At 40.4% G+C, this 10,926-nt stretch overlaps 1 long non-coding RNA gene across 1 annotated transcript in view; it reads left to right on the top strand.

Moving 5' to 3' along the window:
* The window catches only part of LOC118149542 (uncharacterized), a 30,088-nt gene extending 19,162 nt beyond the window's left edge, over nucleotides 1-10,926 (top strand). The window contains exons 2-3 of the long non-coding RNA XR_004737094.2: nucleotides 9,398-9,479; nucleotides 10,616-10,926. This is a non-coding gene — a long non-coding RNA (uncharacterized LOC118149542). The remainder of the gene's footprint in view (nucleotides 1-9,397; nucleotides 9,480-10,615) is intronic.

Here is a 10,926-nt window from a genome sequence, read left to right on the forward strand (position 1 = left end):
AAAAAATGTCTATTTAAATATTTTACTTATTTTTTATATATAATATTTTTCTCATGACACAGCCCTCAGGAGATCCTGAGAACATGTGTCCCTTTTAACCTATCTTTCTTTCTTTCTTTCCTTTTTTTTAAGAGATAGGATCTCACTCTGTCATCTAGAAGAGAGTGCAGTGGTGTGATCATAGCTCACTGTAACCTGTAACTATTGGACTCAAGCAAGCAATCCTCCTACCTCAGCCTCCTGAGTAGCTAGGACTATAGTTACGCGCCACTATGCCCAACTAATTTTTGAAATTTTTGTAGAGATGGGATCTCAATATGTTGCCCAGGCTGCTCTCAAACTTCAGGCTTCAAGCAATTCTCCTACCTCAGCTTCCCAAAGTGCTGTGATTACTATGCCTCGACTTTACCTATTTTTAAATTATTTGCCTTTTTGTTATTGAATAAAATTTCTTAAACAAAGATTCCACAAATGTAGTATCTGGAGACCTGTGGGTTCTTAGTCAGGTTTGTTAAATGTTTCTTCCTTCCTTTCCTTCTTTCTCTTTCTTTCTTCTTCTTCTTTTTTTTTTTTTTTTTTTAAGACAGAGTCTTGTTTTTTGCCCAGTCTGGAGTGCAGTAGCACAATCTTGACTCACTGCAACCTCCACCTCCCAGGTTCAAGAGATTCTTCCACCTCAGCCTCCTGAGTAGCTAGGATTACAAGTGCATGCCACCACACCCAGCTAATGTTTGTATTTTTAGTAGAGACAGGGTTTCGTCATGTTGGCCAGGCTGGTCTCCAACTCCTGATCTCAAGTGATCTGCCCCCACTGGCCTCCCAAATTGCTGGGATTACAAGCATGAGGCACTGTGCCCCCACCCCTGTGGCCACTCCTTTTAATGGACATCTGCCTCTGGGCAAGATGGAGTAACAGGTACCTTCCTGATTAAAACAACAGGGGACAAAATATATCAAACAATAGTTTTCAAGACACTGGAAATCAGGCAATAAAGGAGAGTGTCTATGAGAAATGAGACACAAATGAGGTGCCCTCTGATTGCCCCAGGTTACCATGTGAAAGAACTTCCAAGCCGAGGTGCAGCATAAGGAACCTAAGCAGAGCTTGGAGATTTCCTGAGTTGAGAAAGAGCTGAGTCTGGGGAGACCAGGAAGTATAATAAATTAGCAGTTTCTTTCTACGGGGACAGAAAGTAAGTGAGCAGTTGCTAGGGTTGGGTGGGGCACGGAAGAGTGGAGAGTGACTTATAATGGGTACCAGGTTTCTTTTTGGGGTGATAAATGTTCTAAAATTAGATTGTGGTGATAGTTGCAGAACTGTGAGAATATAAGAAAAACTATTGAAATTCATTAAGTTGTATCCACTAAATCTGTACATCTTTTTGTATGTCAGTTATATCTCAAGTAGTTTTTAAAAATCATTGAGTTGGACATTTTCTTTTTTGGGGGGGCTGGGGCAGGGCAGGTCTTACTCTGTCACCCAGATGGGAGTGCAGTGGCACAATCTCAGCTTATTGCAGCCTCAACCTCCCAGGCTCAAGCAATTTTTCCACCTCATTTTTTAGATTTTTTTTTTTTTGTAGAAATGAGGTCTCATGCAGCCCGGACAACATGGCCAAACCTTGTCTCTACTATAAATACAAAAATTAGCTGGGCATGATGGCGGGTGCCTGTATGTAATCCCAGCTATTTGGGAGGCTGAGACAGGAGAACCACTTGTATCCGGGAGGCAGAGGTTGCTGTGAGCCCAGACTGCACCATTGCACTCCAGCCTGGGCAAGAAGAGCGAAACTCCATTTCTTTAGTAAAAGGTGAAAGATTTATACGATCTGAAGAGAAACCAGAGTTTTGTTTGTTTGTTTTTTTTCAAAAAAAAAAGAGGTCTCATTACATTGCCCAGACTGGTCTCTAACTTCTGTGCTCAAGCAATCCACCTGTTTCAGTCTCCCAAAGTGCTGGGATTACAGGCATAAGCCACTGTGCCTGGCTAAGTTGTCTATTTTCAGTAGATGACTTGTATGGTATATAAACTGTATATTAATAAAGTTATTAAAAAGGAGAAGTAATTCACAACAAGCAGACCCACAATATAAGAAATGTTAAAGGAAGTCCTTAACAGAAGTAAAAAGAAGGAACAGAGATAAAGATAATGTCTTATTTTTCACTGGAAACAAGCAAGAAGACAGCAGAGTAACATTTTTAAGTTCTTTTAAAAAATTGTCGGAGAGATGAGATCCAAGATGGCTGATCACTAACAGCTCGGGATTGTAGCTCCCAGTGAAAGCTCAGAGAACGAGACGATGCCACACTTTTAGACGAATTTTCATCACTCACGGATCAGCCGATTTCCAGTGGAGGAGCCCCACGGGTCGCCAGCGCGACTCTTGTGGCTGCCGCAGCGGTTTTGCCAGTGCCTTGGCGCAGCAGCTCTTCATGCAGAGCAAACGGGACTGCTTCCCCTACTGACTGGAGTTTGGAGCTCCGGGAAGTCAGAGCTGCTTGTTGCGGACTCAAGAGGGAAGCCAGACCAGAGATTCCCGGGCAGAAGAGCACCATCAGTCTTATCGCTGCTATTTAGGCCGGCACAGTGGGTTGCTTGGATCCCAGCACTGGGAATCAATAAACCAGACGTCGACTCAGAAACCTAATTAGAAAGGCGGTTCATCTACAATGAAGGGGAAAAAACAGCCTAAGAAGGCTGAGCATACCCAAAATCAGAACCCATCAGTAACGGAACAAGCCCTGATGGAAAAGGACTCATCAGCAACAGAACAAGCCCTGATGGAAAAGGACCCATCAGCAACAGAACAAGCCCTGATGGAAAAGGACTGTGTTCCATTATCTGAAGTAGGCTTTAAAAGGTGGATGATAAGAAACTTCTGGGAGTTAAAGGAACTTGTTCTAACCCAATGTAAAGAAACTAAGAACTTTGAAAAAAGGTTGGCTGAAATGATGAAAAGAATAGACAATATAGAGAGGAATACAAATGAACTTATGGAGTTGAAAAATACAACACGAGAACTTAGTGAAATATGTACAAGCTTAAATAGCCGAATGGATCAAGCAGAAGAAAGGATATCAGATGTCGAAGACCAACTTAATGAAATAAAACGACAAGACAAGAATAGAGAAAAAAGGATAAAAAGGAATGAGCAAAGCCTCCAAGAAATATGGGACTATGTGAAAAGACCTAATATACGTTTGATTGGTGTACCTGAATGTGATGGAGAGAATGAATTCAAGCTGGAAAATACTCTTCAGGACATTATCCAGGAAAATTTTCCTAATTTAGCAAAGCAGGACACTATTCAACCCCAGGCAATACAGAGAACACCACAAAGATATTCCTCAAGAAGACCAACCCCAAGGCACATAATCGTTAGATTCACCAGGATCGAAACGAAGGAGAAAATATTAAGGGCAGCCAGAAAGAAAGATCAGGTTACCCATAAAGGGAAGCCTATTAGGCTTACAGCAGATCTCTCAGCAGAAACCCTACAAGCTAGAAGAGAGTGGGGGCCAATATTCAACATACTTAAAGAACAGAACTTTCAGCCCAGAATTTCATATCCTGCCAATTTAAGCTTCACAATTGAAGGAAAAATAAAATATTTTAGGAACAAGCAAGTACTCAGAGATTTTATTACCACCAGGCCTGCTTTGCAAGAACTTCTAAAAGAAGCATTATACATAGAAAGGAACAACCAGTATGAACCTTTCTTAAAAATACACCAAAAAGTAAAGAGCATTAACATAAAGAAGAATTTACATCAACAAAAGGATAAAATAGCCAGTTAATATCAAATGGCAGTAACCCTAAATTTAAATCGATTAAATCCCCTAATCAAAAGATACAGACAAAATCTAATGGTATATCCAAAGATATACAAAGACTCAAAATAAAGGGTTGGAAAAAAATTTACCAACCAAATGGAGAGCAAAAATGAATAAATAAAAAGCAGGAGATGCAATTCTCACATTTGATAAAATAGATTTCAAAGCTACAAGGATACAAGGGTAAAAGGATTAATGTAATAATAAGAGATCTTAACACCCAGATACATAAGACCCATAATGAGATTTAGATTCAACGAGACAGAAAATTGATAACGATATCCAGGACTTGAACTCAGATCCAGAACAAATAAATTCAATAGAGCTCTCCATTTTAAACACACAAAATATACATTGTCCATTTTAAACACAAAAAATATTGATCGGCCATTATTAATACCTATTTTTAGAATCAAGTAATATACCTGTTCTTTTTCCCTCTTTTTCTTTCTCTTTCTTCCTGTTGGGCGATCTACCTCTTGCTCCTCTAGGCCACACCCCTATTTTCCAACCTCAAACTGCCACCCCACAAAAAAAAAAAAATTGTCAACATATACTTTTATATCCAGAAAAAATATGTTTTAGAAATAAAGAGTAGAAGAAATGGTAACTATATGGGTAAAAAATACAATTTTTTAAAAAGTACTTAAAACTGGCCAGGCACTGTAGCTCACACCTAGAATCCCAGCACTTTGGGAGGCTAAGGCAGACAGATCACCTGACATCAGGAGTTCGTGATCAGCCTGGCCAACATGCTGAAACCCCCGTCTCTACTAAAAATGCAAAAATAAGCTGGGCATGGGAGCGGGTGCCTGGAATCCCAGCTATGGGAAACTGAAGCAGGAGAATCTTTTGAACCCAGGAGGCGGAGGTTGCAGTAAGCCGAGGTGGCACCACTGCACTCCAGCCTGGGTGACAAAGTAAGACTCCATCTCATAAAAAAAGAAAATTGTTTAAAACTTTTTAAAAGATAGTTGACTATTTAAACAAAAATAATAAGAATGTATTTCTGGGTTTGTAACATTTGCAAATAATTGATACTCAATTGAAAATAATTAATCTAAAGGTAAGCAGAAAAAGAGAAAAAATGGAACAAAGAATAGATGGGACCAATAGAAAATAGACAGTGAAGTGATAGCCTCAAGTCTAACTACATCAATAATCACATTAAATCTAAATGGCCTAAACACTTCATTTTAAAGGCAGAGACTGTTAGATGGATTTTTTTTAAGACTCTATTATTTGCTATCTACAAGAAATGTACTTTAAATACAAAATCTTTAAAAGGGTAAGAAGGACATACTTTGTTAACATTAGTCAAAAGAAGGTTGGAGTTTCTATATAAACACCAGACAAAGTTGATTTCAGACCAGCCTGGGCAACATGGTGAAAGCCTGTCTCTACAAAGAATACAAACAAATTAGCCAGGTGTGGTGGTGCAGACCTGTAGTCCCAGCTACTTGGGAGGCTGAGGTGGGATGATTGCTTGAGCCCAGGAGGCAGAGGTTGCAGTGAGCTCTGGTCATGCCACTGCACTCCAGCCTGGGTGATAGAGTAAGACCCTATCTCAAAAAACAAAAACAAAACAATAGCAACAACAACAATAAAAATTGATTTCAGAGCAAAGACATCGGAGATAAAGAAGGACATTTCATAATGATCAGGGGTCATTTCATCAAAAGGATATAATAATCCTATGTTTATGCACTTTAACCACCAAACAGAGGGAAAAGCTTGCACTCCCTGAAAAATGAAAACAAAACAAAAAATTATGCTTAAGCCTCTACTGCTATTTCACACACAGGGTACAGAATACAAATTTTCTATGACATATGAAAAAGTAGAAAACTATGACTCATAGTCACAAGACAACTAGATCATTAGGTGATCTAGTTATGAGAATCAGCAGACAAAGGCTTTAAAACAACAGTTGTGAGTATGCTGAAAATTTTAAAGGAAAAACAAAACAGACACAATGGGTAAAGAGATAGGGTATTTCAAAAGAAATAGAAATTCAAGAATGACCTAAAGATAAATTATAAAATTGAAAAATACAACATATGAAGATTTACTGGATGAGCTTAACAGCAAATTAGACATTGCAGAGGAAAAAAATAAACGAATTGAATATAAGCTAATATAAATCATCTAAATTGAAGCAGAGAGAGGAAAACATGGTTGAAAATAATGAACAGAGCATTAGCAAACTGTTGGATTATAGTAAGCAGTCTAACATACATGCAATTAAAGTTCCATAAGGAGAAGAAAGAAACAATAAGTCAGAAAAATATTTAAAGAAAGAGTAGCTTAAAAGTAGATGAAAAATAACAATCCAGAGGTCCAAAAGTTCAACTAAACTCAAGCAGGATAAACTTTTAAAAAATCATACTTACGGCTAGGTGTGGCCTATAATCCCAGCACTTTGAGAGGCTTAGGTAGGCAGATCATTTGAGGTCAGAATTTCAAAACCAGCCTGGACAATTTAGTGAAACCCATCTCTACTAAAAATATAAAATTAGCCAGAGCTGGGTGCAGTGGCTCACATCTGTAATCCCAGCACTTTGGGAGGCTGAGGTGGGCGTATCACCTGAGGTCAGGAGTTCGAGACCAGCCTGACCAACATGGACAAACCCTGTCTCTACTAAAATTACAAAAATTAGCCGGGCGTGGTGGTAGGCACCTGTAATCCCAGCTACTTGGAAGGCTGAGGCAGGAAAATCACTTGAACTCAGGAGGCATAGATTGCAGTGAGCTGAGATTGCACCATTGCACTCCAGCCTGGGTGACAAGAGCAAGACTCCATCTCAAAAAACAAAAAACACACACAAAAATCACACTTGGTACATCAGAGAAAGTTGCTGAAACCAAAGATAAAGAGCAAATGTTAAAAGCAGCCATAAGGGGAAAAAAGACACATTACATGCTGGGGTCAAATATAAATGTGAGAGCTATTTCTCATCGGAAATAATTAAGCCAAATATCCATTAATTGGTAAATAAACAAAATGTGCTGTATTCATACAATAAAATACTACTCAGCAATAAAAAGAAAAACAAAACTACTATAGCTATACCACAAATGAACCTTAAAATGATTATTCTAAGTGAAAACAGCCAGATGTAAAAGACCGTAAATTAGATTATTTCATTTACATGAATGTCTAGAAAAGAAAAATCTATATAGAGAGAAAGCACATTAGCGTTTGCCTGTGGCGGGGGTGAGATTGATTGCAAACGGGCAGGAAGAATTGCTTTGGGATGTTATAAATATTCTAAAACTAGACTGTGGTAATAGTTACACAACTCCTCAAGTTTACTAAGAATCATTGAATTATACCTTTAGCATGGTTGAATTTTAGGATATGTTAATTAGACCTTAATAATGCTATTAAAAAGCTGCTGAGACAGAAGCCACCAGTTTGGAAAGGATAACATAAAAACATGTAACTGAAAGGGGACAATTGGCCACACTATAAAATTATTATAAATCCAAGAGAAAATGACCAATAATATAATTGGAAAAAGATGAGGAAACAGGAATAGAAGGCAATTCTAATCTCAATAAACACATGAAAAGATGTTCAATCCTATTAATAGTTGGAGGATTAATTTGAATTAATTAAAATCATGATAATCTAAAATCTCACACCCATCTGGTTGTCCAAAAAAAGGCTTTGACAATACGAGCGTTAGCATGAGTATGGTGAGTTAAAGGTGTGCAGACTCTGCAGCCATCAATTTCACTCCTGGGTAGACTGCTGGAGAAGCACAAATGGGCACAATAAGATCTGTACAAGAATTTCCATAGCAGCACAGTTTATAATAGCAAAAAAACGAGAAACAAGAGAATAGAGTGTAGCTGTACAATGGAATATTATACAGCAGTGAAATGAGTAAACTAAAGCTATATGCATTAACATGGATGAACTTGACAAATATGTTGAGTCAAAAAAGAAAGTTGTAGAAGAATATACACAGCATGATGTTATTTATATAGTTAAAACGCAATGCATATAGAGTATATAATACAGTACAAATAGAAACATATGCATGGGAATGATTAACACCAAATTCAGAATAACATTTCCTCTGGGGGGAAAGAAAGGAATGCAATAGAGGAGGAGCTTAAGCTATATTAACTCATGGCGTTTACAGGTATGATGGCTAAATTTTGTGTCAACTTGTCCAGGCCATAAGATACCCAGGTATTTGGTAAAATATTATTCTGGGTGTTTCTGTGAGGGTGCTTTTGGTTGAAATTAACCTTGAAATCAGTAGAACGAGTAAAGCAAACTGCTCTCTCTAATAAAGGTGGGTCTTATCCAATCAGTTGATGGCCTAAATAGAATTTTAAAAGGCTGATTCTCCCCTAAGTAAAAGCGAATTCCTCTTGCCTGACTGCCTTCAAAGTGGGACACTGGCTTTTTCCTGCTTTCAGACTTGACCTGAAACACTGGTTCTTCCTGGGTCTTGAGCCTGCTGGCCTTTGGACGGGACTTACATCATCAGCTCTCCTGGTTCTCATGCCTTCTGACTTGGACTGGAACTAACAGACTATAAACTCTCCTGGGTCTCCAGCTTGCTGACTCACCCTGCAGGTCTTGGAACTTGCATGAGCCAATTCCTTATAATAAATCTCTTTCTCTCTCCCTCTCCCTTCCTCTCTGTCTCTCTTTCTCCCTTCATCCTCTCCCTCTCTCTCTATAGTATACATTCTATTGATTCTGCTTTTCTGGAGAACCCTGACTAATAAAACAGGTATGTTTGTTATATTATTCTGTATATGTTTTGCAGACCTAAAATAGTTCCAAATAAATTTTTAAATAAATAATGAATGGGTGTTAAAATGTCAGATGCTATAGAGGGCAAGTAAGATGAGAACTGGAATATGTACATTAGATTAGCTTTTGAGAGGCCCACGATTGCCTTTGTGGGAGTATTCAGAGTGGAAGCTTAATGGTGATGGGTTGCAGAGTGACAGGGAGTATACACACCCTTGATGGAGTTTAACAACAAAGTGAAAAGCAGCTCTGGGTCTAGAGTGGAGTACAAAGGAGAGAAAGAGTTTTGTTGTTGTTGTTTGAGACAGGGTCTTGCTCTGTTGCCCAGGCTGCAGTGCAGTGGTGCGGTCTCAGCTCGTTGCAACCACCGCCTCTTCGGCTCAGCTGATCCTTCCACTTCAGCCTCCTGAATAGCTGGAATCATAGACATGCACTACGACAACTGGCTAATTTTTTTGTATTTTTTATAGAGATAGGGTTTCGTCACATTGCCAAGCCTGGTCTCGAACTCCTGGACTCAGGCAATCTGCCTGTCTTGGCTTCCCAAAGTGCTGGGATTACAGGGGCGAGACAACATGCCTGGCCAGAGAAAGGAGTTTTAATAATGGGTAACCACTTCTCTGAGGGGCTTCCATACTAATTCTGTTGGAATTATCAGAGTCCTGGTCCTCCTTTGGTCCCTATGACTATTCCAGTAGAGATTCTGGAAGATTTGAACTTTGTCTCTGTGTGTACAAAGTTATTATTTTTATTTTGAGGTGGCATTTTACTCTTGTTTCCCAGGCTGGAGTGCAGTGGCATGTTCTCGGCTCACTGCAGCCTCTGCCTCCCGGGTTAAAGTGATTCTCCTGCCTCAGCCTCCCAAGTAGCTAGGATTGTGAGCGCCCACCACCACAACTGGCTAATTTTTGTATTTTTAGCAGAGACAGGGTTTCACCATGTTGGCCAGACTGGTCTCAAACACCTGACCTCAGATGATCCACCTGCCTTGGCCTCTTTCTAAAGTGCTGGGATTACAGGCATGAGCCACCAGAGCCAGCCTTAGTAAAGATTTTTCAAAGAGCACAGTGCTCTCATGGAAAGAAAAGTGTTAAACCCATGTGATGATCACATCTTAGTCTAAAGGGAATATTAAACCCACAATAATAAATTATGCTAAAACTTCACAAAGGCTCTGCAAGAGGTTGATGTGGGGTGGGGGTGGGGGTGACCGGGAAGGGGTTGATTGTAACTGGAAAATATTGGGCTACTTGGGGATGGTGGGTTTTTTTCTTTTCTTTTTCGTTCTCTCTCTCTCTTTTTATTTAATTTTTGTTGTTGTTGTTGTTGTTCTTCTAATGGTTGAGCTTGGCTAAAGGAGTGTTGTTAATGGTTTCCTAATTTAGTTTCAAGGGGATTGGCAGCAGGGTTTTTCAGGCCACAAAGGCTGAAGGGGACATACTATTAGTCTGTCTCACTCCTCCCAGAAACTCAGTCTGGATTTTATTCTAATTTCATCTCAGTCTCATCAAAGTCGCTCCAGATGAGGAGATTCTGAGCTGGGGTATTTCTTCCTACCCCTCCCAGACAGATTGCAAGGTTTTTCCAATACTGCATTCTCCCTGGGGCTCTCCCTGGTTGGCGTGGAGAGAAAAACGCCAGCAGGGGTCAGCAGTGTCCTACATCTGGCCGGGAGCCTCTTGCCACATGTGCTGTTTCTCCTGGCACTGCCAGGGATGTTGGGGAATTGGCAAACACCTTTCCATTGAGGCAATAGCATCATTGTGAGCATCGCAGGCTCAAGATTCCTCTCCCTGAACATGGAGTGGGCTGGAGGAGTGGAGGGTGTGTTCTTTATAAGCACTACGTGGGTGTGGGTGTAGAATCCAGACATCAGCAATGCCAACTCACCATCTGGTTTTCTATCGGGAGGTTTTTATGTGTATTGGCATGAGCAATATATTGTGTCGGTCTGGGTGTCAGAGGGAGCGTGTCGGAGTTGCCTTGTTGAAATTTTCCCAGGGACCTGGGATTTCTGGATTCACCCGGTACGCGGGCTCTCCTGGAGTGGAGCTTTGGCTGGCCACGGCCTGGAGCAGCGTTTGTGCAGCACTCCCACAGCCGCCTGCCTGGGCCCGCCCTGGACACATGCTCAGTGGAATTCTCCTATAGCAGCCCAGGGTCTCTGGAACGAAGGTCTCCCAGGCCGAAGCCACGCAAGAGGCGCTCCTGCTCTGGTTTTCAGATGCACCCTCATCCTTGACCTCTCCCAGCCCCAGTTCTCTTTGACTTCTCCGGTCCTCATTGCTGCTCAGCTCCACTGCGCCTTCACC

This window comes from Callithrix jacchus, chromosome 19, assembly GCF_049354715.1.
Source record: "Callithrix jacchus isolate 240 chromosome 19, calJac240_pri, whole genome shotgun sequence".
NCBI classification, from domain to species: Eukaryota; Metazoa; Chordata; class Mammalia; order Primates; family Cebidae; genus Callithrix; species Callithrix jacchus.